This window comes from Sturnus vulgaris, chromosome 2, assembly GCF_052056855.1.
Source record: "Sturnus vulgaris isolate bStuVul1 chromosome 2, bStuVul1.hap1, whole genome shotgun sequence".
Taxonomy (NCBI): Eukaryota; Metazoa; Chordata; class Aves; order Passeriformes; family Sturnidae; genus Sturnus; species Sturnus vulgaris.
The window spans coordinates 91,436,751-91,464,246 of NC_142244.1; the positions used below are offsets into that span (position 1 = coordinate 91,436,751).

At 36.6% G+C, this 27,496-nt stretch overlaps 1 protein-coding gene across 3 annotated transcripts in view; it reads left to right on the plus strand.

Moving 5' to 3' along the window:
• NCK2 (NCK adaptor protein 2) overlaps positions 1-27,496 on the plus strand; it is an 84,021-nt gene that overhangs the window by 14,030 nt on the left and 42,495 nt on the right. For all 3 annotated transcript variants that reach the window (XM_088160097.1, XM_014893429.2, XM_088160098.1), the window contains one exon: positions 17,778-17,849. The gene's annotated coding sequence lies outside the window, so the exon portion shown is untranslated. Of the gene's footprint in view, positions 1-17,777; positions 17,850-27,496 lie in introns of those variants that run through there.

The window sequence follows — 27,496 nt, forward strand, 5'->3', positions numbered from 1 at the left end:
TTACTTTGTGCTCCAAGTGCAACGTGTTTGTATAAATCTACTATTGATGTTGATGTATCATTTCTTCTTCAGTCTCACTTAAGGCGAGTGTAAATAACTTTACAGAGTTGCAAAACAGTGGGAAAATAAGCCTCCACAAGCTAAGGCATCAGATTTATTTTCTGGGGCAAATGAAGAGGTTCTTTGAAGCCTGATCAAAGCCCAGGCTCTCCAGTTGTGCATAGTATAAAGCTGGTGGCGTTTGAGCAGAATTTGTTGGCTTCAGGAGTTTTGGTTTTGTTTTCTTCTCTTTTTTAATTTTTTTTTTTTATTGGGGCTTTATATCTTTGGAATGCATATTCAACATATTTCTGGAAATGACAAGTATACTGCCATATGGCATACCAGATTTCAAGCCACTCTGAGGTACATGTGTGAATTTTAGAGTGCCTGGAAGAAATGAATGAAAACCACATTCTCAATTTTATCTATTGCTGAGCTCTGTAGGCAGAAGGATGGGAAGGCTTTGAAGTAAATTCTGCTGGAGGGATTGTGTGCTTATTTCTGAGCCACCATCCTAATGCAGCAAGGTGTAGATGTAATTTATGTTTCAAAATATGCACTAATTTCAGCAGGGCTGTCAGTTTATGTGCTGCTCTGCTATTCTGGGAGATGGTAAGAAATACTGAGCATCTTTTTGCTAGTGGCAACTGTTACCATTTTCAATTCTTCATTTCCAACCCTTTTGTGTCTAAACCTCTCTTTCAGACGTTAATACCTGAACCTAATTCTTAAGTATTGTTGAACTGTTATTTCTGTATATGCTCTGCTTCCTTAAAAGGTTCTGTATTGATTATACTTTGAGTAGATTTCTTAAGCTTTTGTTGATTAGTAAAAGCTGAGGAAGCATTACTTGAAGGTATTTGTTCCAGGGTTATTTTTCAGTCTGGAGACTTTATGTAAACTTTTTAGACACAGAAAAGACGTTTGGGGAAGTTGTGTCAGGTTTGGGTTATAAATCATCTCTTCCATGCAGAGGGCAAGCTATTAAGGATTAAGGTAGTTCCTTAAGATCAGTTTGTGATCAGCTTACACAATTCTGTGAATTTTCTTCAGAATCAAAGACAATTAATTTTGAACCATTTTTTTAATGTAGAAAGGGAGAATAAACGTACTTGTGAGATAGCTAATTTGAGTGATTAATATTTTACCACAATAGTTGCTTAGCTGGTAGAATTTGGTAAAATTAATTCTTTCTCTCTCTAACAGTAAGAGAGTGTTCACAGGGGAAATCATGTTACATTACTAAATCCTTTCCCCCAAATTAAATTTTTCTTCTAAAAAATGTACCTTGATACAGTAATTGTTCCTGACCACTTCCAGTGCACAGCCTCATGCTCTTTGCTTTGTGTGAAACCCTGAGGCTTTTCATAAGATTCTGAGTTTCCTTCATGTTAGGACATCTCCATGATCCAGTTTAACTTGCTGTGTGCCAGTTAATTGCTGTTTCTGACCTTGAATGAAAGAATATGTTGTGTGTTCCAGTTGTTTCAAAAAGATGATGGCAAAGGAATGATCTTGCAGTGATGTAAAGCAGCAGTTTTACAGGTGTTTATAGTTACCAACATTTCTGATGTTCTCACACACGGTGGAAAAATGTTTTCCTTCTTTCTAGAAAATACTGATTTGTTAGGTCTGTGTTATTTAATAAATCAGTTTGCCAAGGTTGGATGCTTTGATGAGTTGAGAAGCAGGAAGCTGTGGTTCTTGCCAGTGGCAGCAGGAGGGCCAGGAGCTGCCCTTGGGATCTGTGTGTGTGCAGTCCTCCTCCAGCCCTTGGGACAGCTCTTCCTGGTAGGAGGTCACAGTCAGGAGCTTGAACAGACACAGCGTGAGGGGTTGCTAATGCTGAGAGCATCTTCCCTTGGGTGACAGTGGGCAACTATTGGAAAATTCATGGAGTTTTCAAGGAGGAGAAAACTGTATCCCTTCTTTCTTAATGTTTTCTGGTTTTGTTTTTTTTTTCCCTTGGTGTGTGATATGTTTTCAAATTATCTTCCTTTTTCTGACATGATAGATTTATTTTTTTTAAAAATAATTTAAGAAACTTTTTTCTTTAATAAAAATCTTAGTTTTGGGGAGTTCTTAGTTCTGGAGTACAGAGATCCCCACAATAGTTATTTGTCATTGTTCTTTGCTTTTGAAATTCTGTCACTGTGTGTAGCACCAAGTATATATTCAATGAAAAATTTTTATTTGCAATCAAAAATTTGGAATTCCTGGAATGCAGTTTCTGTGTGTTTTAGTAGGAATAAAATTAAGGACATTTTAGTTTTTAACTTTACCTGCTTTACAAAAAAGCAATTTTGGAACATAAGGTTTTGAATGGCAATACACTTCTCAAATTGCCATCCGTATAGAAACTGGTTTTGGAATGGTTTTAGAGAGGTATTAGTACACTGTGAATTTATTAATTAGTCCTCTTTCTTCATACATTTGTTTCAAAACTCTTCTTCCAACTTTTCTAGAAATTCTGTTAAAAGAAACCTCGGTAAGAAACTCTTGGAAAAAGATCACAAAATGGAACATGTGGTCAGCCTTTTGAAGAATCACTGTATGCTGAACTTTTCATCATGTGTCTCTGACTTGGATCAGAATTTGCAACAAACATCTCCTCAGTTCTTCCCTTTCTGAAAGACTGACTTGAATTTGTTAGCATTTTGTTTTATCTTTCAGGATTAGAGTTTAAGCTGTCGAATGCAAACCCTAGCTAAAACCTGAGCTCTTTAGGTGTAATAGTCATTGCAGGTGATATGTTTTTCCTTTATTGTGTATAAATGTTCTTAGATGTATTATCTCTGAAATTTCAGTGTATCAAAACCAGTGTTTATTTCGAGGCTATTACCAGCCAACCCTTATTTTCAATCAAATTGTTCTGAATACTGTAACAATTGGTGGTTGTTTGTCATCAGTTGAAGTTAGGCATACGTCTTCTGTGTGTTTTTCCTACCCTGTCTGTGAAGGGAATTGCTAATTGCATAAAACCTTTCTACAGCTCTTTCAGTGTCCCTCTAACATTTTGACTGTTCTTGTCTTATTTCTTTGTCTGCTTTTTCACTGCTTGACCTTCTCATGTGAGTTATCTTTACCAGCCACTTACCACTTACTACTACATCTGCTATCCAGTTCTTGTTTTGAAAACACCACCAAAGAGCAATTCTGAAATAAATTTGTGATTGTATATCCATCCAAGCTTTCTTGCTTGGGAGGTATTGCAGGTAATGGCACTAAGGAAGATATGAGAGCGTGTTAGCAAACAACATGTAGCCTGGTAGATTTGAAATCTCGTTTGCGTATTGATACTGTTTGGAGAAGTTCTGTAGACCTGAAGCAGAACTCTTGTTGCCCTTAGGCCATCGATTTACACATACTTCTGGTTCTGCAAGTTTTCTTTGACATCATAGATGTGTGTGGTTGGCCTGTTTTGTTTTGTTTTGGGTTGGGTTTTTCTAGTGAAGAATTGTTTCATAACATTTTTTGGCAAATAGCCTGAGCCAGTCATGCGAGATGAGAGGGGGAAATCTTGCCTGGCTGAGAATCACAGAAATCTTGATTCTGATTTTTGAGGACCTCATGATCTCATACCATTTTTTGGTAAAGCTTTTGTATAGGTACTCAAGATGCCATTTAAAGTTTGTGGATGTGTTTGTATTAGTGTAATGGCTTATTCTGTAATTTGACATTATACATTTGACTGCTTAGTATGTGCCAATAACTTTACAAAGATGGCACTTAAGCTGGGATTACATACTCTTTTGCTCACCAGTGTAAGCTGTCTTCAAGTAGCAGGTCCTCCTGCCTCTCTGCTCCAGGGAGAGCTCTGACAGGAAAGAGAAGGTTTTTTGCCTGTGAGGACATTGAAAGGCTGGACAAAGAAACAGTACCACCCTCCTTTGAGGTGATTCTTCCTTCAAGCTTTATTCAAACAGAAGGCATTTTTGTCCTGTGACAGTTTAGAGTTTGGTTCTCAGACCCATAGTGCTCATTTTGACGCTCCCCTCAGGTTGTATTCTGCACAAAAGAGGAGTCATGTTTCTGTAGTGAAGACAGATAGCTTTTTTAGGAGCAAAGCTAAAACTGGCTTCCGAAACACAAGCTAAGTGAAGTATGTAACATTTGTCTTTGCAGTTTATATGTGTGGTGCTGTCTACTTCAAAATTTTGTTACATAGGCATAGAAACCCATGCTAGAAACTTTGGCTGGTATGTTCTCTGTAGGGTTGCTCTTTTGTTTTCTGTTTCCTTTGTATCTCATGAAGTAAGACAGTAATATATCTTTAATAAAAATGAATTGCCCTGAGTTGCTTTTTTTCAGATATTTTTTGAAATGTTGAATACTGATTGCTTCTCCTTGAACTCATTAATGCCCGTCATAAGCAGGAAACATAAGAATACTGACTGAACAAAGTTTGCACATGTAAAGTTACTACAAGCTGGTAAAGTGCAAGGTGAGAATAAGTTTTTTTGGCAAAGGAATGATTGAATGGATGGTGTAACCCATTTATGGTCTCAGAACCAGTACTAGATGATGTGTCATGCTTTTTACCAGTACTAGATGATGCATCATGCTTTTAATCCTTGATGTTGTTTTGTCATGGTAGGTTTATTTCTGATTCCTGGAACATCACCAAAATTTTGAATCCTGTTCACACAGCATGTCTGTTCCTGAGCTGATTTTTTTTTTTTTTTCAATTTTTTTTGTTTGCCATATGTCAAATGCACTAAGAACATGAAGTTGTTGTACTGCTTTCTTAAGGTACTTAGTGCTTCTAAAAATTCAGTAGCTATAATTTGAGACTTGATACGTTCACAGTCTGTAGATAGGTTCTAGTTTTGAAAATACTCAATTCTTACTGCTACTTTATATTTGTCAAGAAGAAAGCACCGTGGCATTTGTGATATTGCTGATTTAAATGAAAGGTTGCTATAACAGTTGTTTTTTTTTAGAAAATCTGTGTATGCTTTTAGTAATTAACAGCGAGTTTTTGAGACTGTTGCTCTTAGGGTTCATGTCATACACTTTGTATTCTGAAGCATGGGGGATGCTTGTACTCTTTTGCAGTTTGAGACATGTAACTTTCCTAAAGGATATGTTCTTGATATAGGATCCATATTTGCCATCATAGTCAACTGAAAGGGATGATAAATTACTAAGAAAACCAATATAATCAAAATAATGCAGAAAGGAAATTGCTCTGCCTCATTTAAAGTTAACTAGAATTTTCAAAACTATTTAAGTATACAAGTTCTTATTGAGTGTTTTCAGGTCTTTATTAGCTTTAAAAAACTCAGCTTCATTTTTAGGCAAAGATGTTTGGATCATTAAGCCAATGTCTTCATATTTCTCTTAGCAAAGCTTCTGTTCCTACAGATCAATAAAACCGTTTTAAAGTTTGTAAAGAAAACCCCATGTAAATACACCAGAAAAGCCCATGCGGTTGAGTAATATGCATGGAAAGTGCCTCCACCCTTTGTTTCCTTTTGTCACAGAAAGGAAAAAAAAAAAACAAACCCCAACTTCATGTTATTGTCTTTTAATCTCCACTGCACAGAGAAAGCTCTGGCCCAGATCTTCCCATTTGAATTGTGGAATTGGAGTACAGACCTTAAAATTACTTAATTACCCTCCCTCCCCCCATCAGCATCCTCTCTCTGTCTGGAATTTAGCTGTTTGTCAGGTTGTCGTTAGGTATGTAAAGGACAAAATTTAATAAAACTATAACTATAATTGTTTAATGAAATTACTGAAATATTTAAAAGTCTGTTCTTGAAACTTTGAGCCTTTCTGTACTAGAAACAAAGCGTTTGGTATGTATGTTTGAAAGTGGAAAGCATATATTTTATTGGCTTTTGATTTTTAGCAACAGATCATGTGTTTAAATGGCATCATGACATTTTGGTTTCTGGCCTGCATGAGGAAGATGTTGTAGTCAGGTTAGCTATTGAGAAAGAGCTGTTCAGCAAGGCTTTTGTGTACCCTTCAGAGAGAGCTTTGTTGTGACTGCCTGCTACAAATGAGGGATTTTTAATTTGTTTTCTTTCTTTTTTTGTTCCCAAAAGAAAGGACAGACCTGGACATCTATAAATGTTTGAGGTAGTTGGATGAGCTTGGAAATAATGTATGAGGAGAGGGACACGTGGTTATTATATATCCATAAATAAACTGCAATGAAGTGGTGAAGTATTCAGACCTTCTGAAAGTTGTCTAAATTTACTTTGAAATACTTAGCAAGGATAGTAAAATCCATATAGAATAAGAGCTTATTTAAAGGAAATTCATCATCTTTTCAGTACCCTTCAGATTGGTGACACTTTGCTTTAATCTCTCCATGTTTTCCAACATGAAGAACCTTCTGTGTCAGAAGGTTCCTTACCCAGGTAATCTTTAAAAAACAACAGACAGACAAAATAAAACAGCCCCTAACAAACAAGAAAATGAGAACTGGGACATCATTGGAGTAAATGTTGAATTCACCTGGTGGTTGTTGTTGTGGTTTACATACATTTTGAGCATTGGGACCAGGACAAACTTCTGTGCCACAAGCAGAAGGAACAGTTTTTGAGAACTATGAAACAGCAGCTGACTTCTTCAAGGGATGGTGGGAAGACGAGGCATTTCCCAAGTCTTTCTGAAATGCCTGGCACAGAAAGGTAGCTCTGAATTTCCTTTCTTGTAAATGAAATTTTATTAAACTGTGATTGCCATCTATGTCATACTATAAAGATGGTTGAAAAATGTGCTGATTCTCATCTCATTCAGTTTATTGTCATACCGTATGGGATTTAAATGAGACCTAATGGAGTAGTAATTGGATTTGATTGGATTTGCAGTGCCTGTGTGATATGAAGGAGAATTCGTGGTACTGTGCTCAGTCCAGAAAGCAAATGCAAAAATTAAATCTCATACAAAACTGGAAACAAAAAGATTGATTGACTATATCCTTAAGTTTAAAAAAAACCCCAAAGTTGAGGAAAATTGTAGCTGAAGAATTTCATTTTAGGCTTTGTCAAAATGTTTCTGACAGGTTCACTGACTGCATGATTCAGTTGGGAGATATTTTCAATTAATTGTATATTTTCATATATATTAACTGTATATTTTCAGTATATTAACTGTATATTGTATGTATATACCATAAAGTTATTATTAGTTTAGAAGTTTAGTTAAAATTATTGTGTCTGATATTCTCTGTTATGCTTTAATAGTAGAAAACATATGGATTAATGATTTGAATTTGGTTCAAACCAGTAATATACAAAATTGCTGCCTTGCAAAAGATGTCTGTGAATACCTCTGAAGAAGGATTTTGAGACTAAGTGCCCTAAGAAAATGGTAGCTGCTCTTCATTGGCACTGCTTCTGAATTAAGGCTATCTTGAGTTCTGGAGTGCAACCCTGCATTTGTGTATTAGGTGTTTCTTTGAATTTCTTTTTGAATTAACTCTATATTCTAGAATGTGCCAGATTTTGACCAAGGAAATTTCTTAATTTCAGAATTTTCTGAGTATTGCTAATGACTGTATTCAGGAAAAACCCAAACAGAAATAAAAATACCCACCTCTAATAGTGTGAGTCTTGGTGTGAGAAACACAGGCTTGGAATACACAGTCCTAAATATAGCCACATTAATAATGAATGCTTTACGCTTTCCTGAATTTTATGCTGTCTTGATACCAGAAGCACTTGCAATATATATAGAGTGAGTTATATCCTTACCACTGATAATATTCTGGACAGATCAGGATTAGAAACTTTGTCTATACCAGTCTGCTATTTTTGATCATCATTTACTTATATTTAAAAGTTTATTCATCTATTCATAATAGAAATAAGACTTTCTAGGTTGAATGTATTTACTTACCAACATATATTTCTCCAGTTATTTGGCATGTGCAGTTTTTTTCTTTACTTTCATAGAAGTCTCTTGAATAGCTTCAGTTAAAAAACAGATAAATTGATATTTTAATATGCCTGCAAAGAAAGAAAAAAATTCCTTATATTATTTTTGTGTTGAATTAAAATACTGTTTCCCTTTCTCCTTGATCCTTATCTGTTTTAAAACAACAAATAAACAGAATCCTGTTGCAGGGTTAGTAAACTGAATTTGCCACACAATTAAGCAGTAACACACACACTTCCAAAGAAAAAGGGAAATCTGCAGTTATAATGGCTTAAGGAAGACAGCAAGAAATCATACTCTTAAATTAAAATACCATTTGTCACTGAATACCATTTGTCAAAATGAGGGAGAATATTATTTTCTTTTATGTTGACTTCAGGTAAATTTATTTTGTGCTTCTGGGAAGTTGGCATAGTATACTACTGCTGTTAATATTTTGTTGGGAAAAAGAAGTTTTGGGAAAACCGAAATGGTAGTTGAGGATGAAGAAGTAAGCAGAAATCTTTGTAATTACTTGAGTCAATATGTCTTTTTTCAAAGAACTGGACCTGCAAGCTAATATCTTGGGGGGCAAATTTGGACAAGGTAATTGGCTTTGACCTTTTGCCAGATGTCTAACAGTTCCTTTTCCCCTCTCCATTGCATCCAGATAAATGTCATGTCTTTAGGTTTTTGTTCCCTTGTTCTGGTTTGAAGAGTGGAGCTGCTTATGTAGCTAATCTGCACTTAAAATTATTTCCACTTCTAACCCCAGTAGGACTCTCTTTTGGGGTATTCAGACAAAATTGACATAATTGGATTTCTGCCCAGATACTGTATTTAGATAGCTTTGGAGATGTCATTAATTTGGCAGCTGCCATAGGAAATCTTTGTTTTGACTATTGTTACAGGGCCTGCAATGTTTCTATTGCATTTTCATTTGTAGTCTGCCACTGAATTGCTGTGATTAAAATGAGTAGAATAAGACACCATCAAACCTGTACAAGACATGAAAGGGAGAAAATCAGTGCTAAAAACCTCAGAAGGTAGGCTGGTGCCAAATTTTATTTGGGTATGATGAGATTCTGGAATACCTTGTTATCTTCCAAACACCAATAGCAGCACAGCCTGCAGCTAGATCTGCTGAGTGCTGTGATGGAACCAAAGCTGTGTTAACATTTCTTTTGTTGCCAACCTAAAACAAGGTTTCTGTGTGATTCAGGCAAAAACTGCTTCAGGTGTTTTTCTGATGGTTAACTTGGAAGAAAAAGCAGGTTTTTGGGGGGGACTGTTCTTGGGAAGTGGCGATCCTAGCAGCTCGGCTGTTATTTCCAAAAGGAAACATGGATCTAAGGATCTTTGTCCTGCACAGTGAAGGCGGTGATTTTGGGGACTGCCTTGTTCAAAGAGGATGGTCACTGTACCACCTACCAAGTTGTGTAATGGCAAAACCACTTTGAAGTTCTGTGTGCTTGTCTTCCAGTTCCCTTTGGCTCCTAGATGTGAACCTCTAGTTTGATGGTTTTGTACTTGAACCTTATGCAGGTTATTGCAACTTGAACCTTGTTGTTTTTCACCATTACGTCATCAGAGGAGACTCAGAAAAACTTCAAATTTGAAATACCAGTTTTTCACAGCCTTTGATATACAAATAGACTGTGACAAAAATGTCTTACTCCTCCCAAAGAAGATAATTTTCATCAGAGCATTACTGAATATTAACACCCAATATTACTTGAGACTATTCTGGTGCCAGTAGGGATTTTGTGTTGAGTGGTCTCCCCCACATCAGTTTTACTTTTGTGTTCTAGTTTAGTGTCTGTTTATGTGAGTTCTTCTGCCCTGTGCTTTTGGACATTGTAAATGAAATACCATGTTTCAGTAAATAGTAGATCTCTGCTTTTCTTGATGGTGGTAGGTTAGAGAGGTTTCTTCAACTTGCTCCCTCAGCTGAAGTCATTATAGATTTCTTCACCTGAGGGCCAGGATGCCTGGACTTCTTTCTGCTGTCCTGTCCAAGTCAAGTGGCTCGTTCATGCTGACAGTACTTAAGATGCAGTTTGCCTTAAGAGAATAGGGCAGAGCTTGCAAAATCTTCAGTGTCAGATACTCTACATGGACAGTAATGCCTAGAGCATCCTTATTCCTGGTGGCTGAGCATCTGGAGGAGGGGTAAAATACCCAGACACCCTCAGCAAACAGGCTTAGGTGTGGGGAACAATGGCTGCAATTGTTGGTGATGGCAGCTTTTGCTGGGGAGTGCCCAATCCAAGTTGTGTTCTGTCAGTGTAAATTATCCACTTGCCACCTTGCAGTTTGAGTTATAAGGAAGTTTCTGACAGTGGTTTCCGTGAAGACATCAGTCACAATCTGCTCTGTGCATTTCCTCTAGTTCTTTGTATCTGCCTGGTGGCTTCAAAGACAAATACTGACCTTGACCTATCTCTCTTAAAATCACCATTGCCATATATTTTAGCACCAACACAGTAGTGGCAATATTGTTTTAAATTCAGACAGTGCTGTGTTGAATGTACACATAGGAAAAATTTTCTTCAGACTAAGAATGAATAATTTACCGGAATAGAAGCTCTAATAAGGATTTCAGTCAGCTTCTGACTTTGAATTGCCAGAAGGCTAAGTCTGCCTTGCTTGACTCTGTAATTCCTGGTACAGTCCATTTTCTTAGATCTCACCCCGAAGCAAATCATCTCAAACTGTGTAACTGAGATTTATTTGCTTATTTTAAATGTGAGTCATCTTAGCCGTGACTGGTAACCAGTTGTCTCTGCCTAGTGTTTCTCTGATACTGAGTTAATGTTACATTCTTCTTCTGTAGTAGCTAATTCATTAGAATATGTGATTTTCAGTTCTCCAAAAGGCATCTGTGAATCTTTTTCCAGTGGAGGTGTTAATATTCAGTAATCTACATGTGCAGATTACTAGATTACTAGTAATTACTAGATTACTACAAAGAATGTATTAGCATGCTGTTTGTAGTCATCTGTCACAGTCCTGAAATCCAGAAGTATTGATTTAAAAGCTTTAACTCTAGTTTGGAAGAACTGGTATAATTCAGTGAGTTGTTTACATCTTTGCCTTTAAAATGTTTTACATAAGGATGCAATAGGAAAAACAGATTTGTGAAGGAACTGCTTGGGGCTGGTAAGTTGCGAACCACTGAGGTCATCCTCAAAGATTCTGAGCTGATTTTATATTTGTTGTTGTACAGTTTTTGCAAACAAAGCATTAAATTATTGATAAGAAAAAGGCTGAAGCTCAAATGGAATCAGTTATTAAAAAGTATGTACAAAGCACTAGTTTATGGAATTGTTACTAACTATAAATGCTAAGATATTTCTAAAAATGGTATCTGTAATTTGAGAAATAAAGCATCCTATTAAAGAAACCAAAATAAATGTTATGCTCAAACCATGGCCCGAGAAGCTCACTTAGTGAAGTATTACCTAAGACTGAAGTCTAATCCTTTCCTTTCCCTGGAGACACTGTGAGACAAAGTTCAAGAACAACCTTAGTATGTATAGTTCAGTTTCTCTTTGTCTATTGGCAGTGCAGGTCTTTCAATGTACATTTGTAATGGTTCTTGAAATGGTTAGAGCTGTCCTAACCGTGAATCAAGACCTTTGTTTCATCTCCTATGGGCTTTAGAGATATTTATCCATATCCTTGCAGAGCCAGCTTGTAAACCCTTAAAGAAAGAAAATAAAGATTGCAAGCTCTGTTTTCTTATTGCAGATAAAGAAGAAAAACTAGGGGATTTGTATAAAATGGAGTTTGAATAGTTTACTTTTCGCTGATAGTCCTTGAATAGGAGTGTTAAAAAAACCTGGAGCTATGATGATGGCACAGCACCTTTGTTGTGAGCTTTCTTCAGCTTGTAAAGTGACTGGTCACAGCTTGCACTTATTTTAGTGCTTGATTTTTGGTCTGAACAACGGATGTGTGGAGTTTTGGTCATGGGGGTTAGTTGGTTTTGGTTTTAAGACTGCACTATTGCATGCCTTCTCAAAGAGTTTGTAGCCTTCCTGTTGGGGAAGCTTTCTGGCCACCTATTCATGATTTTTCCACTGTGCTTCATGGGGTTTTTTTCTCTCTCTCATGCAGGGGCTGCCATGGAACTTTGCAGCTCCACATAATCAAATATGAATCAGGTCAATATCAGCAAGTATCAAGATAGACAATCCTGCTTAATCCAGGAATTAAAAAAACTGCATATTACAATGAATTTAGGTAGTAATTGATCATCAGTATTTGGGTTTTTTTAATACTTTTTTTTGAGACTTTTGAGGGAGAGCTAGAGAATGTAAAAAGCGTGTGATTTCTCTTAAATAATGTAGATTTGTGCAATATCTCAGCAGATGCATCCACTAACAGATGTAACCCTCCTTATTTCCTTCCAGTTTAAAAGTATGCTAGTCATGCAAGTGATTGGAGGTATACATACAACGAATAGAAAGCTTGCAGTGGCAGGTTTTGAAAGACAATATTTATTTTAAATACTGATATTATTTAAACAGCCAACTACTTGTGTGTCGTGAGTAGATCAGGTGGTTGTGCAAATATATGTAAAAAATATTCCTGTTTTTTGAAAACATATCATATATATATTCCAGTACAGAGAATGTGCATTTGACTGCAGGAGTTAAATGAGAATACAAGTTGGCATAGATTCTTTAATTCTGTGTGATTCAAGTGTGAGCCATGCATGTTTTCTCTAGCTGCATTTCTCTTCCTATTCCTCCCCCCAAGTATATGTTTATTTTAAAAAAGAGAGTTGTTTGAAGGAGCATTGATAAGTATCTAACTGCTTCCTCTTTGAACAGACAGCATGGCCAGAGGTGCACGACAGCTCTTGCATCCAGACAGGAACACAGAGAAGATGCACAACCTCCTGCCTGTGTGCTGTTCAGTAGAGACATGAATTTCTTAGAGTAACTTTTACAGCCTCTGGTGATGGTTCCAAACCTGGACTACTTTAGAAAGCCCATTTAAACATAGAATTTTCTCTTTGCTTCAAGGGCTAGTCCCATTTTTATAGCTGGCATACAAGCTCAAATCTTCCCCAGTGTTTTAAGTATCTCACGCAAGGCAGTGAACCTATTCTTGTGCCTCATTTCACTTGCTTCCTTGCTGTTAGGGAATCACAATCTTAAGAGAAGAAAAGCTTAGTTGTGTAGATTATATAGTATGAAAGGATTTTTAACTTTTGTTTGTTTTTAAAATTTTACACACATTGTAATGCAGTGTTGTAATTTGCTGCCTTTTTGAAACCTTAAATATGATGTAAATCCACTTTTCCTTTTTCTTTTCCTTTTCTCCCTGTGTTTCATACTGACTCTGAAAGTGTATTGCTATTTTAACATAACCATTTTCTTAGCTGTAGAAGAAGGTAATATTAATTGAGTTTTTGAAATTATATATATGACTAGGAGGTTTAAAATACAAAGTATATACTAGAGTATTCAAAAACTTGTTGGGTTTCTTTTCCCTAAGCAAATTCGGGCATTGGGCTTTTGAGTGCTTAGGCTGATCTGTCTGCTAATCCATGGAACTGGATTGTGCTTGTCCAATTGTCTGCATAGTTAAAATATTTTGAACATAGCCTGTTTTAAAGTAACTTCTTTTGAAATATCTGCCTAATGGAGAAGTCTTAATGGAATACTTTAATAGTCCAAAGTGGTTACCTGCAATTGCTCCAGTGTATTTCAGTCAATTACAAAGGAAGGCAATATTTAATGTTGAAGTGAAGCTAGATGGTATAATGAACTGGCAGATTGCCAGTTTGATCTTCTCCACAGGAGAATTTGTATTAATGTGATGCTTTTCATTTGTTCTCCAGAAGGTCACCAGTAATATGTCAATTGGAGTTAAAATTCCCACTCTGTGCAGTACAGGTTTATGGTCAGATCATTCTTGTGTATTAGCATATTAAGTATCAAAGAGATTATTTTAGCTATTTCATGTCAGAATTTAAATAGGAGGTGGTTGGGTATTGGGAAGAGAGCCTGAGAGAATTGTCATCGAAATTGTTGCTGTAAGGCTGAATCTGGATTTTAGCCATGGAGATAAAGAAAATGGGGCACGTTAGAGCTATTAGTGAAAGAAGAGGTGGTTAATAACTGTGGATGTTACTTGCAATGTAATCGTTACAAAACCTCTAATTTATTCTGTTAGGTAGTAACCTTTATATTAAGGTTCTTATTATATTAGATGTTACTGATATTTACCTTCTGGTGCTCATTTGCAAGCATCAAGTTCAAACTTTTATTTCTGACTGTTGACAGGGGCTTTTTACTGTGGAACTTTTATAGGTCTTGTGTTTGGAAGACCTTGGTTTAGAAAGTAAATGAGTGTCTAAAGTTACTGTTGAAGACTGGATAAATTTGTCTTTTTGCTTTGTGTGTTTGTACACGTTCATCCAGTTCCTATATTCTGCCACTCCTATTCCTTGTCATAGTCTTGTATTCCTCTGCTCTAGGCCTCAAGGAAAGTGTAGGGTATGGAGAGACTCATGAGTGGCGAGGAGCTGTGGCATTTTACATGTGGCAGGGCTGACATTACTCTAGTAGTAGATGCACTGAGTGAGGTACATCAAATGGACATTGTGCTAAGTTATACAGAAGTGATGGGCACTGGGGGCACCATAAGAGAAGAGTGCCCACCTCTGTGCCTCTATTTGCTTTGCTGACTTACAAAAAAAGTTGTTGACTTGATTTCCCGAGTTTTCCAATGTTGCGCCAGTTTGTCTTTTGGGTGAACACTAAATCCTGTGTGCTGCAAGGCTTTTGAAGGTGGTTGGAAATAATTTTATACTCTCAAAATTTAACAATTCATTCCCCAGAATGTCTGTGCTATCAAATATTTCTTTCTAGTCCTGGCTGGTAGGACATAGCAGGCGAACCAGAAAACTCCATGTGTGGTGCAAACTTTGCCTGGGAGCAAGAAGTCCCAAACACTAACAGCTGTTACAATTTTTGACCCTTGAGAAGAAAGATCCTTACTTCTGTAACTGAAGATTGTTTCAAGGAACACATTTTAAAGGAACATTTCAAGGAAGATTTTAAATATAAGTGAAATATTTGAGGTCTGGGTTTCCATCCTGAGTTTGTGTCACTTGGCAAATCGCAGTGTTTTGGGCAAAGCTTTGGACTGTGGGGGTGTGTGATGGAAATTAGCTACTCCTCTGGGGAAGTGACTGTTAGCGTGACTCCTAGCAGAAAACTTCCTTTGGCTTTTCCAAAGCCAAGTGAAGATTTTTATCATGAGAAAAATAGAAAATGGAGTCATGATGCAACAGGATTGAACCCAAGGAGCACAGAGACCAGTCTGCATCTTGTGTGTCTTTTAGATTAACAGAGTTTTATTCCAATCTAGGTGTTGTTAGAAGTGTGGTTTTTTTGTACATCTTCCTTTGACGATTTGCACTATCACCATTAACATTCCAATGTGTGTTAATTGAACTGCCAGAATAAAACCATTCTTGCTGTACAGAAGGAAGTTAGCATTGTTATGTTGAGATAAACACATGACTCATTCTTTTCTTATGCGTTTAGATGAAATTTGGACTCTTTCTTTTCCCAACTGTACTTCTCTATTTGACTATATCTTTTTTAAACCAAGACAGACTGATAAATACTGGGCTAGTTTTTCAAGTACTGATGATGAATAGTGCTGTTTTTCAGCTCACTTTCAAATACATTTTCTATTTGCAAGTGTGCATTTGTGAAAGTGGAAGTAATAATTGAGGAAGGTATTGTGTTTTTCTTTAAGGAGCAAAGCAAAAATACCCCAACAAAATCAGAGCCTTGGTACTGCATTCAGTGATAGATGGTAATGAGTAGTAGATTATTTGTAAGGTAGAACAAGGAAAGACAGTACTACTCAGAAGATCTTGTACCAAAAAAAGGAGGAGATTTTTGTTTTCTCATTTTTACCTCTTAATATTAAAAATATCCTTGTATTATTGACAGGAGAAAAACTATGTACTACGAAACATTCAGTCAGCAGGAAAATACATCTGTTCTGCCTCAGAGTTTTAATGTTGCTTCATTTATTAAAGTATCTCTCCCATTTACTTGATATCCGTCCTGCAATTTCACTAGAGCAATTTTCAGTGGGAAGACAGTTAAGATTGGATAGATAATTAGATAATTGGATAGAAAAATTGATACAGCAAAGTGTTGTTGCCTATGGTCTGAGTCTGCAGAGCATTGAAAACCCAAGTGGGGCAGCAGCTATTCCAGCTACCACTTGACAGAGGAGAAGGGATTGATCACCTTCCAGTCCTGCCTGCTTTCTGCTGTCACAGGCAAATCTTCATTCGGGTGGTGAGCTGTATCAGGAGGCTCTTCTGTTGGAATAACATTTCCTCATAATTTGCCATCCTCTGTTACTCATTTATTTTTTTAATCTTGTGTGTTTTTCAAGAGGGCTGGCAAGGGTTTGTCTCCCGTTGCAGCTGCTGGGGAGCAAAGCGTGAGCTTCCAGGAGCTGAGGGTCAGGGAGTCTTGTGTTCTTGACCTCCTAACAATATGTTTAAGTTTAAATGTTTGTCAAACTTTTTGAACTACTTTAGTCGTTCTGTTACTCTACCTATTAATGAACGGGAGAGTAAATCTCACTTTGAAACATCTGTGTAAGATATTTATAATACCACTGTCAATACTTTTTTATTCTCCCCTCACTTTGTAATCGTACATGGGATCACTGGGTGACTTGCTCCTCTGAAGTTAATTTCTTCCTGTGATGTTTTTGTGGAATCACAACTGCTTGGAATCTGTTCAGAAAAGACTTTGAACAGAAATATTTGTGCCTGAGTGGCCTGGGTTGTATAGGAGTTTTAACGCATCGTTCTTATGAGGTAGAGGCTGCAGCACAAGAAGTTGATGAGAATTTTTCTTCTTTTTGAATTGGATCTTAATGGATTTACACTGCTTGAATTTGTTAGACATCCTGTGGAGTTAGAAGGGTCATTAGAAAACAGAAACAAGTGTTTAAACATTCTGACCTTTCTTCTGAACAGTTACTTTTGTGGCTAGAAATACTTAACAGAACAACGGAGGCCAGGAAGGACCTCTGGACAAGATATGATTCTGTCAGGGCTGAGGCTGCACCTGGGGCCATGTTCAGTAGAATTTGAGACTATGTCAGGTAGAAGGCCCATCACTTCACAGAGGGTGTGTGGCTGTGCTTAGCCAGCCTTGTGCCTTTAAATTCAGCCAGAATTTCCCTGAATGTGGTTCTCTGACACTTTGACAAGCTTCACCACCGCTGTCAGAGCTCTCTCGTTGGGTCATCATGTCTTGTGCCAGAAGGCTTCAAGCCACACGTGGTATTAATCCAGCTCAATTACATATCTGTATGTGTGAGTGCCTTCTGCATGGAAATACTTTACTGCCTCACAAAACTCCTGGCTATGCTTTTGTTGCTCTACCTCTTTTCCTCATGTAGAAGCATTTTCCTTTTCTTAGAAAGTACAGTCAAGTTAAACTGACTAATACAAGAGTGAAGAAAACAGTAAATAGATGGTGCTTTGTAAAATATAATCTTTCTAACACTAGAATGAATTTTTAATTCAATTTAATTGATTTTTCTCTGTATTATGTAGCCTTAACTTGTGCATGGTTTGGATTGTTTGGTGTTAAAATAACCTAGTATTCATTGAGAGAGAGGAGTTAAATCTGAAGATGGGGTCTGTTTATGCTAAACAGGTGGATCAAGTTCAAACCATTCTGTCTGCTCTTTGCCATCTCATAGGAGGTTTTGACAGCCTGAAGGCTAAATCACCTATTTGGAAGTGTTCTAAGTTTAGTGCTAGAACTAAAATATGTTTGTTGTTTCAGGCGGTGGTGTATATAACTTTGTTGGAGAGTCCTGCCTTTCACTGCCTGGATCCTTTTAACAGTGTGTCAAAGGTGAGTGGTTCAAGTTCAGTGGTTATTGTAGTAATTTAAGATAACAAGTGAACTGAATGTATTGCTTGGTTTTGGCTTTTATGTAATAGCAGTGTAGTTTGTTTTTTGGTTTTTTTTAACTGCTGGATGAATAATTAAATAGCATGTCTTTTTCTGTCAGTGAACTGGGGCAAATCAGTTTTAGCTCTTACTTTCAGGAAAAAAAACCCCAAAAAATTAATAGATTCAGACTATTAATTAAGAGCTAGATATTGCTTCCACTGTTTTATGGCTTCTATCTCCTGATACCCACTGCTCTGACTTGGGCTGTTTTCCCCTGAATGTGCTGCCTGAGGGCACAACATGATGGTGTGGGAAGTATGGAGGAGAGCAGTCATCCATAAACCATGGTGGGGCAGGCTTTGTATTATTCTTTGATTGAATTAGAAAAACTAAGTAATAGGTTTGAAAGTGTTGAGTATTGAAAATATTAGGTGGAAAGAAGGTTTTTGTGTTTTCTGTGAGAGCCAAAGAGAATTGCATTCAGTGTATGCAGAGCGTCTTCCTAGGCTGGCTCTGAAGACCTGAAATAATCGAATGAAGCTGATGTTCCTGTAGAAATCTTCTTGTGGTAGAGTTTGGCTAAATTCTTTCTTTTAGTTTGTGTACCCTGTTGTCAGTTTCTGGTAGCTGTAGTTGATCTCTGTGGCTTAGTAGGAATTTCTTAACAGAAACCTTTAATAAATGGTACCTCATTACAACTGTACCAAAAAATAAAAGCAAAATGGCAGAACACTGAATAAACATTCAGCATTGTAGTAGCTGCAGCATGGAATCTTGGCTTTACCAGGTGGATTTATTACTTCTTATTCAAATTCTCTGTTTATAGAACAAAAGTAATGTTACCTTCTTCGGGAGAAGTTATGAGGTCCAATTATTGACATTTTGGAACTTTCAAATGGAAAGCAATATACTGAGTTGTGTGTGCCTTGATATTTGCTGTGAGTTCTATTAAATACTTGTTCAATTAAGTGTTATGAGATGTTGAAATTAGATCTGTTTATTTAATTAAGTGAAGGTGAACCAGTTAGAATTAAAAATGCAATCCAGTCTTAACTATAATATCTCTGTATGTTTTTGCAAATGATTGGTTTTCCTTTAAAGTGAAAAGGAAATTTTGAAGTAATACTGAGATAGTGGGCTTTTGCACTACATTTTCAAGTTATCTGACATGTGCCTTTAAATGTACAGAAAAAATTTATAACCTTGGCCTTTCTAACAGATCAGTGTAACCTTGAAGTCTGAGGTGTTTAAAGACTAATAGTGAGAAACCTTCTGTACCAGTTTTCTGGAGTAGAAATTGAAGTAAATTTTCTTTAATACTTTTTCTATGTTGTGCAGGTAGAAAAATCAAAATGTTCTTGAAAGAACTGTTAATGTGAAAACAAAATAAATACACAATAATAAAACAAATAATTCATCAAACTGTTGACATAGTCGTTGTGAAATTGTTTTTCTGCAATAACTTCTCAGAATTAACCTGGTAATTTATTGACTATGAGCTAAATTATGTATTAATTTAAAATGTGTAGTATAAAACACATCAGAGTTTTATCTTTGGAATCTCTTTCTTGTCCTTTTTATTAATAGTTCTAGGTTAAATGTTCAGTGAAATTATTTTTTAAAATAATCCACTACCCACTTAAAAGAAATAGGTGCCTGAAATCTTGGTTATGTACTTAGTAATTTTTATTTCTTGAGCTAGTTGCTGTGATATATGGCATATTGAGTAATTTTCTTTTTACTCTCTAATCAAATAGATGTGGAGGGTAACTAGACATGCCCAAAGTGGAGCTCTTTACATCAGATGAAGGTTTTATGTATTTCACCAAGAGGCAGTAAATCCGTAACAGCTCACTGAAAGGAGGAAGAACCACTTGGATATGCCAGTTGGTGGGGGGTGTAAGGAAGTGTCTCTCTCTTTGTATCTTTTTTTCCCCCCTTTTTTATTGAACAATGGAGTACCCAGGATATTTGCTGTGTGCAATTAGACAACACTCAATTGCAGTAACAAAATTAAATCTAACTATATTAATATTTTACACCTTTTTCCATCCTTTGTGTGCTTGTTTCTGATGTGCTATATTCAGCTCGGTAAACATGTGAATCTGCAAAACCTGGAGCATTCTAATGCTGCTCCCAAAAGGACATGAATGTGTAGGTGTAGGTTCAGTAAAGCCTACATTGGTAATAGGTTGTTAAACCAGAACATAGTAAACCTTTTGCCTTTTCAAAAGGAAATGAACTTGGCAACAAAGTAAATTTTCAGAAATTACACTCCAAGTCCTTAAACTTTACCTAACTGCAGGCAATCATGTATCCTTACAGGATTTTGTTGTGGTTATCAAGGTCTGCCAGGTCTTCTTTTATGTAGCTGGGCAAGCTGGCTTCTTTCAGTTGTTTGCTTTCCTCTCCCTCTCCTCTAACATCATATTTTATGTAGTAGTATTCTGTACTTTTGAACTTGTCCCTCATTCACTTGCAGTAATTAAATAAAAAACAAAATCTCATGTTGTATTTTCACAATAAAATATTTTGAGAAGGGGTTGCAATATTGTTATGTGCATTGAGCATTTTCTGTTTTAGATGAAAATTTTCTGAGAAGTGTTCTGTGATTTTTTTGAGACTTGATACACTTGTATGGAATAATTGGTTCTTTAGGGTTACCTCTGTGCATGGGAGGGAGATTATTTGATGAGATCAGAAGCAAACCGGTATGAGCAAAGTTAACTGATGTCTTCATACTCAGCAGTTTTGTCAAGGCTACAGTACCACAGCATAGAACAGAAATCCTTGTCTGTAAAGATTCTCACAGCAACCATGGCAGAGATGAGCTCTGACAGACTTCTGACAGACTGATCCTCGTCTATTCAAGAGCAAAAAGTACCATAGGCATTTTAACTTGATGGAACTGTTTGTGATGCTGTATCAGAATATTGGTATTTTTCTGTGATTCAGCATGTTTGTAGTTGTTAATTTTGGATATTTTTTAACCCAAGGAAAATTATACCTATTCTTAGTGTTTCCTATGAGTTAGTTGTGGGAAACTTTGATTCTGACAGTTATGAAGAGAATGAATGGTATGTGCTGAGTGGATGTCTGGATTCCTTTCTCTTAATTGGTGTAATTACAGAAATTTTTTTTTATCTCAGGTGCCCAAAGTGATTGTAAGACTTTGAATGCAACTCCAGTGTTACTTACATATTTTTACAGGCATTTGATATAATGAATGAATTTATAGAATACTGCCTGTTATGTTATGCTAGTAACATGACACTTTCTAACCTGTAATTGAGGACAGTGGGGAAGAATACTTTCAGCCAGCTCTTACACTTCCATTACTAGAGGTACACACCCAGAATAAATTGATCTTCCCTGAATTACATTATTTTAGTATTTCTTATTTTAGATTTTTCTTTACTGCAACTTTTCTGTTTCTCTTTGTAATAATTGTAGTTCTTTGCTTCAACTATAGGTATGTTTTAATTTATTAATTATATGAAAGTTAAGAATCAGTTGTCTAATTTTTTCCAGTTTTGATAGTTTCAGGTGCCACTCGTGTTCATGAGTATTAGCAGTAAGTGTTACAGCCCACAAATGTCCTTTGCATTGTGCTTAACTGCAGTCCATATGGATTTGTCATCAGAGAGCAGCTTTCATCAAAACAGGAAAATTAATTTGAGTAAAAATATAACAGTAACCACATTTTTTTTGTCATGGATGTAGTTTTGATGTATCATAGCCAAAGTGTGGACTTTGTTTTGTCGTGTAGCATGTCAGTTTTTCTGAGCCAAATGGTTTGATGCTAGATGTTCTTGATATCTAGATGTTGAAATTGGTGAATTTCACAGAAGAGAAGAATATTTAGAAGTTAGTGTGGTATATTTCTTGTGGAATTCTGTTTCTAATAACTTGATTAATTAATCTTGGATTACAATTACTGTTTAAACTGTAGTAACAAAGCTCCAATTGTACTAAAGAGAGAGGACTGAGAAAATGAGCTTGTCCTGTTATTTATTTTTTAAGCCAGTAGCAACGCAAAGCATAGAATACCATGCATACAGATACAAACCTTTCACAGTTTTTCTTTCCCTGAGTGAGTTTGAGAGCCTTATTTTAAGACATCACAGGTTCCTTGCCATCTTGTGGATTTAAGCCCCGCTTTCCTTTGTACTGTCTCTTCACACCCTTTTGTTTCAGGGATCTCCTGCAGCTCTCATCCTACCTTATTTTGGAGGCTGTTGTTTGTGTCAGCTGCTCTTATTTGTTCCCTGAAATTGATCCTTGATGTAGCCTATTTTCTACCTGCTCCATCCTTTCTTTTATCCCCCCACCTTTCTTTTAAATGACCCTTCTGATTTTTGATTCAGCAGCTCTATGTGTAATTCTTCCAGGTGCTATTGTTGCCACTCAGACTTTTTTTTTTTCCCCTCACTGCTTTGGGTTCTTGAATTCTTGTAGCATACCTTTTCCTCATGACTTTCCTTGTTCCACCTCCTTCCTACTAATATTTAAAATTTACCAGTAGCCTGATATTTTTTTTTTAAATGCTCAATACCATCATCTTAACAGACCTGTTCCTCTGTGTGAGCTAGAAATCTGCCTCCTGCAAGCAGCTACAGCAGGTGATGTCAGAGGGATTATTTCCCTGAAGCAGCAGGTAGTTGGGGGTATCCAAATTTTCCCAAGAGGCTGATTTTGAATTCTCTATCTTGCACCAAAATCCATAGCTCTTAGCACATTCCCTGATAAGCTCACTTGTCTCATACCATTAGTTCTCAGGTTATCACATACCAGCCCCAAAAATGGTGTTGAATCACAGTTAGACTTCTCTTTATATTTGATCTCTGAATTTGTTTTTCAAGCTTAAACAGTCAGAGTATTAGTTTTCCTTGCTTAGTTATCCCTGAAGATTACTGAATGGTATTTTCTGCCAGCCCTGGATTTGCATGGGATATGGAAAGGTCTGTTCAGTTATTGCTGGAGAAGAAGGCTCGTTTATGATGGTAAAGATATGGATGCATGGTAACGTGAAACATTTATCTCAAAATGAAAGGGTGTTGACATTACTTGAACATTTGGACTAGAACTGCAAAACTTGTCTATGTATGTTTATAAAATTCGTTTTGGAACTACCTCATAAGCAAGGCTTTGACAATTGTGCTTCATAGAATTTGAATTTACTGTCACAGGGATGATGGAAGCTAGCATTCTCAGCTGCTGACTTGCACTTCAGACACCTTGGATGCATGGCTGCTGTAACATACTTTCTGACTGCACTAAATTACTGAAACTTCAGGAGGTCTTGAGCTGTGAGCTGCAAGTCTTCTTCCATGTGACTGCTCACACATCATTATGTGGCCAAAATGGGGTGTCCCATTTGTGTGCTGGGCTTATGTCCGTTGTGTGAAGAGCAGCTGCTGCTTTGTATTCTTCAGGAAAAAAAGTAGTGACAGAGAGATCAGAAGCCTGCTGATTGTTGTGACCTGCTTCCTGCCTGTGGTTTAGGAGAAGGGGAGAAAAATGACAGCACAAAGTAGGTCACTGGTCAGCTAAAGATTCTGGCCTGTAAATGGTGGCTGGGCATTTTGGCATTTCTGCCCTGCAACATTCTTGAAAATAAGAGAAACAAAACTGAGAGCAGTATTTGATGAAATGACATAGTGCTGTTTTGCTTTACAACTATAGTTTGGTTTCAGGGTGGAGTTTTTTGAACCTGAATGTATTCCATACTAGAGGAGCAGGAACAAGGCATCAAATAACAATTCAGACCAATACCTGTTCCTCAGAGTTCAATTTGCAAGAAGCTACAGAACAAATAAAATAAAAATACTTGGTATTAGTCACTTGAAGCAGTTAGGGATTCTGTGTTAGAGGAAGGGAAAAGGGACATCTCTTCTGTAAGTTCTCCCTGGGGTCCAGAGAAAGAGGGGATGAGTATATCTTCCTAGTTGTCCCTATTCTCTTTTTTCTCTATTTTCTTTATATTCTATTTTATTCTGGTACCTTGAGGTGATTTGTGAATTTTTACATGCTGGCTCCTATTTTTGTTTAGTCCTGGGATTGTAACTTGCTGCTCCTTTAATACACTGCTCTACAGCTGCCAATATTTGTGTATCAGTTATCTTCAGAAAGCCTTTCATTGAGGCTTGATCCATATTTGGTAACACTGTTGTCTTGCTTGCATAAGGTCAGATTCAGATAATGAAGAAATTGTCTACTTCTGTTGTAGCATTACTTTTAGCAGGGTTGTGGTGTGTTGCTCTTGATATTGACTACAAGTAACACTTGGTACTTGACAGTGTCTTGTATTTTATATGGCTTCCATCTGAACTGGTGTTTGAGAGCAATGGCATAGTCATTTTTATTGAAAATCAGTAGCAGTATACATTTCTAAATTTGTATTAATCTAGAAGGAAAAAGAAGCCTGTAGTTAAAGTTCCACATTTCAGACCTGTGGTTTTGAACCTGCTTTTTCCTTTATTTAATATTTATTCCTGTTCAGATGTTAATCCTCACATTCTCTATCCATATTTAGAAATTATTTGGCTGCTATTATTTCGCTTTCATTTTTGTTGATGCTTTTTATTGTTATCCAGCAGGAGTAAGGAAGAAAACGTGTCTGTGATTGTGTGAGGGTAGCATGTCTCATCAGTGCAAGAGTACATAACATTTCTGGATGAAAGGGAATGTGAGGTAGCAGCCAAACCCAAATGTTTAATTTTAAACCAAGTTATTGCAGGGAGGTTTTATTCAGTAAAAGCAAGCTTTGGAGAAATTTGACAGAAGATAAAAATAATAGAAGGAGATTTAAAGGCATTTAGAAGTACTCCATTTTGCTCAAACACTGAAGGTGAGAGTAGGAATAAAGGAGGATGAGAGTCCGGCTTTATGAGGCAATGTTTGTTTCTCTTGAATGTATATTTTGCTCTTAGAAATGTAGACTTCTCTAATTGCTTTTTTTTTGTTTGTTTTGGGTAACTGTTTCTATGGAAAAAATCAGATACTCCTACAGTGAAAATTTGTTTTCAGAAGCTTATCCTTCTGAGCACCAGATATTGTGCAATGGAAAATTGTGTTGGGATAATAGCAGTGGAACAACTTTTGAGACTGTCTGTGTAAGCTGTCTTAGAGCAGCTGGCACCTGAACTGCAGCATAAGAACTCAGAATAAGGAGCATCTTCCTAATGTACTTAGAGCAGCATGTGTTCTCTGGAGCACTCCTGGGATTTTAGAAGAAGGGTTTTAGAAAATCCCCTTTCATCCTCTTCCCTCTTCTGTGGAAGGTGTTCCTCTCTTGGCTTTGTGTCCTTCTCCATCAAGTGAGGAATTAGCAATAGCTAGTTGCTGTAATTGTATAGCAGAGCACTCATAAGTACAATTTTTTGGAAGAGGTGCTCATTTAAACTGGAGGAAGATATGTAAGAAATAATTTGATTGAAATAAATGAATGCTACCAGCAATACAGACCAAAAATGTGGTCTTGGCTTTAAATTTAAAGCATTCTTTAAAAGTTATATGACAAGTCATTTTGAAACCTGTTTTGTTTAGAGGGATGGTGTTTCCTCTGCATTTGTGTTTTGGGAGTAGTAAGAGAGGATTCCTGTATTGACTCTGAAGTGCTGTTAGATGGAAGAATAAATAATTTAAAGGGGAAATGGGGATTGCCATTTTTTTGCCCAGGCTTATACTTTCTTGGGTAGCACAGCAGTTAGTGTGACTGACGAGAGACTTGTGAAGGTACAGCTTTCACTTGCATCTCATAAAATATCCAAGAGTGTTTCTTTATTTAAATTGTGCTTTTGCTCTGTACATGTCCTATCAGGAAATTAAAAGCATAGCTTTCTGAATAACTATCTCATGTTCCAGTCTTTTTCAGGAAGATGTACAGATTTATGCAGGAATAAATTTAATACTATTAGCTGTCTCTTAATGAAATCTAACACTGCATCTTTCAAGCTGCCTCTTTGGTTACATGCATAAGCACAGAATCAAGAATGGTATCTTATGTCCAGTGATTATTTTTACCTGACTCTGCTTCCAGGAAGTAACTTTTTGCCTGAGAAACCTTCCTAGATATGAGAAATAGGTGTTCATTAACCCAAATTCAGCTTTGGAACTTTGCCTTGAGATTTAAATTCAGAAGTATCCTTTTTTTTTTTTTTTTTTTTTTTCCCATTCCCCTGTTGCATATGCACCTTTTCATAATGGATAAAAATTTTGGTCCAGGTGACTTGGTAAGAAAATCCAGAAATCTAAGAATTTATTCAGAATTCCAAATGACTATAAGCTGGAAAGTTTATGGGAGCAGAGTCTGAACAGGACCTTTAAATTACTTAGTGCTCTGTGAAGTAGAAAGTTTAAAATATTATAATAATTAAAATTGTTTTCTCGTTTTCCTACTGTTATGAGGTAGATTGATGTGGGGCGATTTTTGGAATAGTAAATGATATATTGCTTAAGACTGCAGACTGAATGTTGTCTTCCCCCTTAAAAACTTTGAAAATAAATGAGTTTTTGAACTGAGCAAACATCTCTTCCTCTTTCTAGTTAAAAAGTGAATATATGGTTTTTCCATTGGGGAACAGAAGGTCAGCGGTTCAGTTTTATTTTCAGCATTTTATAGACAGTTTAAAGTGAAATCCCTTGAAAAGTAGGTAGCGGTGTTTCAAGGGATTAGCAGTAAAACGTAGCAATCCACAGTGATTCTGAGCTTTGTCCTTCTGTGCGAGATCAAGGTTAAACTTCTTATGTCTGAGGACTGTTCTTTGTTTATACAATACATAAATGTATTAATACTTCCAGTGAAGTATAACTCCTGCAGACCATTGAATGTTTGAGCTGTGGGAAAAGAAGCAGTGGTGGAAGCAAATCTTCCAAACACTTTATTATTTGAAATCTTGAAAGAATTTCAAGGATGTCTCCTTTATAAAATGTCATGGTGTTCACCGTTCACTCAGGTGTTCACTCAGGTTCGCCATGTCCTGAGTGGTTGGCTAGTTTAGTTTCAAGAAGAAAATTTTATTGATAATAAGGATGAAAATCTGTGAACATGGGTACACTTAATTTGTTCTTTCGTAGAGCATATATCACCAGTCTATCATATAGTTACATTTACCTAAATGTCCTCTCAGTAGAGTGTCTGTTTTGGGCTTTTTTTGACCTTATGTGCTTTGTTCCCTCCTACTCTGTTTTTATAAAAAACTGTGGAGAGGTTGTCAGTTGTGAAATGATTGGTAATTTTGTCTTATGTAGACACCTAAGGTATGTTTTATTCTTCCTGGACTTTCCCTTCTCTTTTATCTTGTTTGTTTTTGGTTTCGTGTGTTTCTGAATAGAGCGGTAAACTTAAATGCTGTCTGCTGGGAGGAGTGGAGAGAGAGAGAGAGCCATCCAGAGCAATAGCAACAAACATTAAGCTTATCTGTGTTTCTTTGCAGAAATATCAAAACACCCATAAAGCAATGCAGAGATGTAGTCATTAATCATTGCTGCTGTTTTAGAGGTGAGATGAGGTCTCTTTTCCAAAAGTTTTCTTTAGGGCTGCAGAGTTTATTAATGGCATCATTTTTCTGGAACTGCTTTTAAAATAATTCAGGAAAAGATGA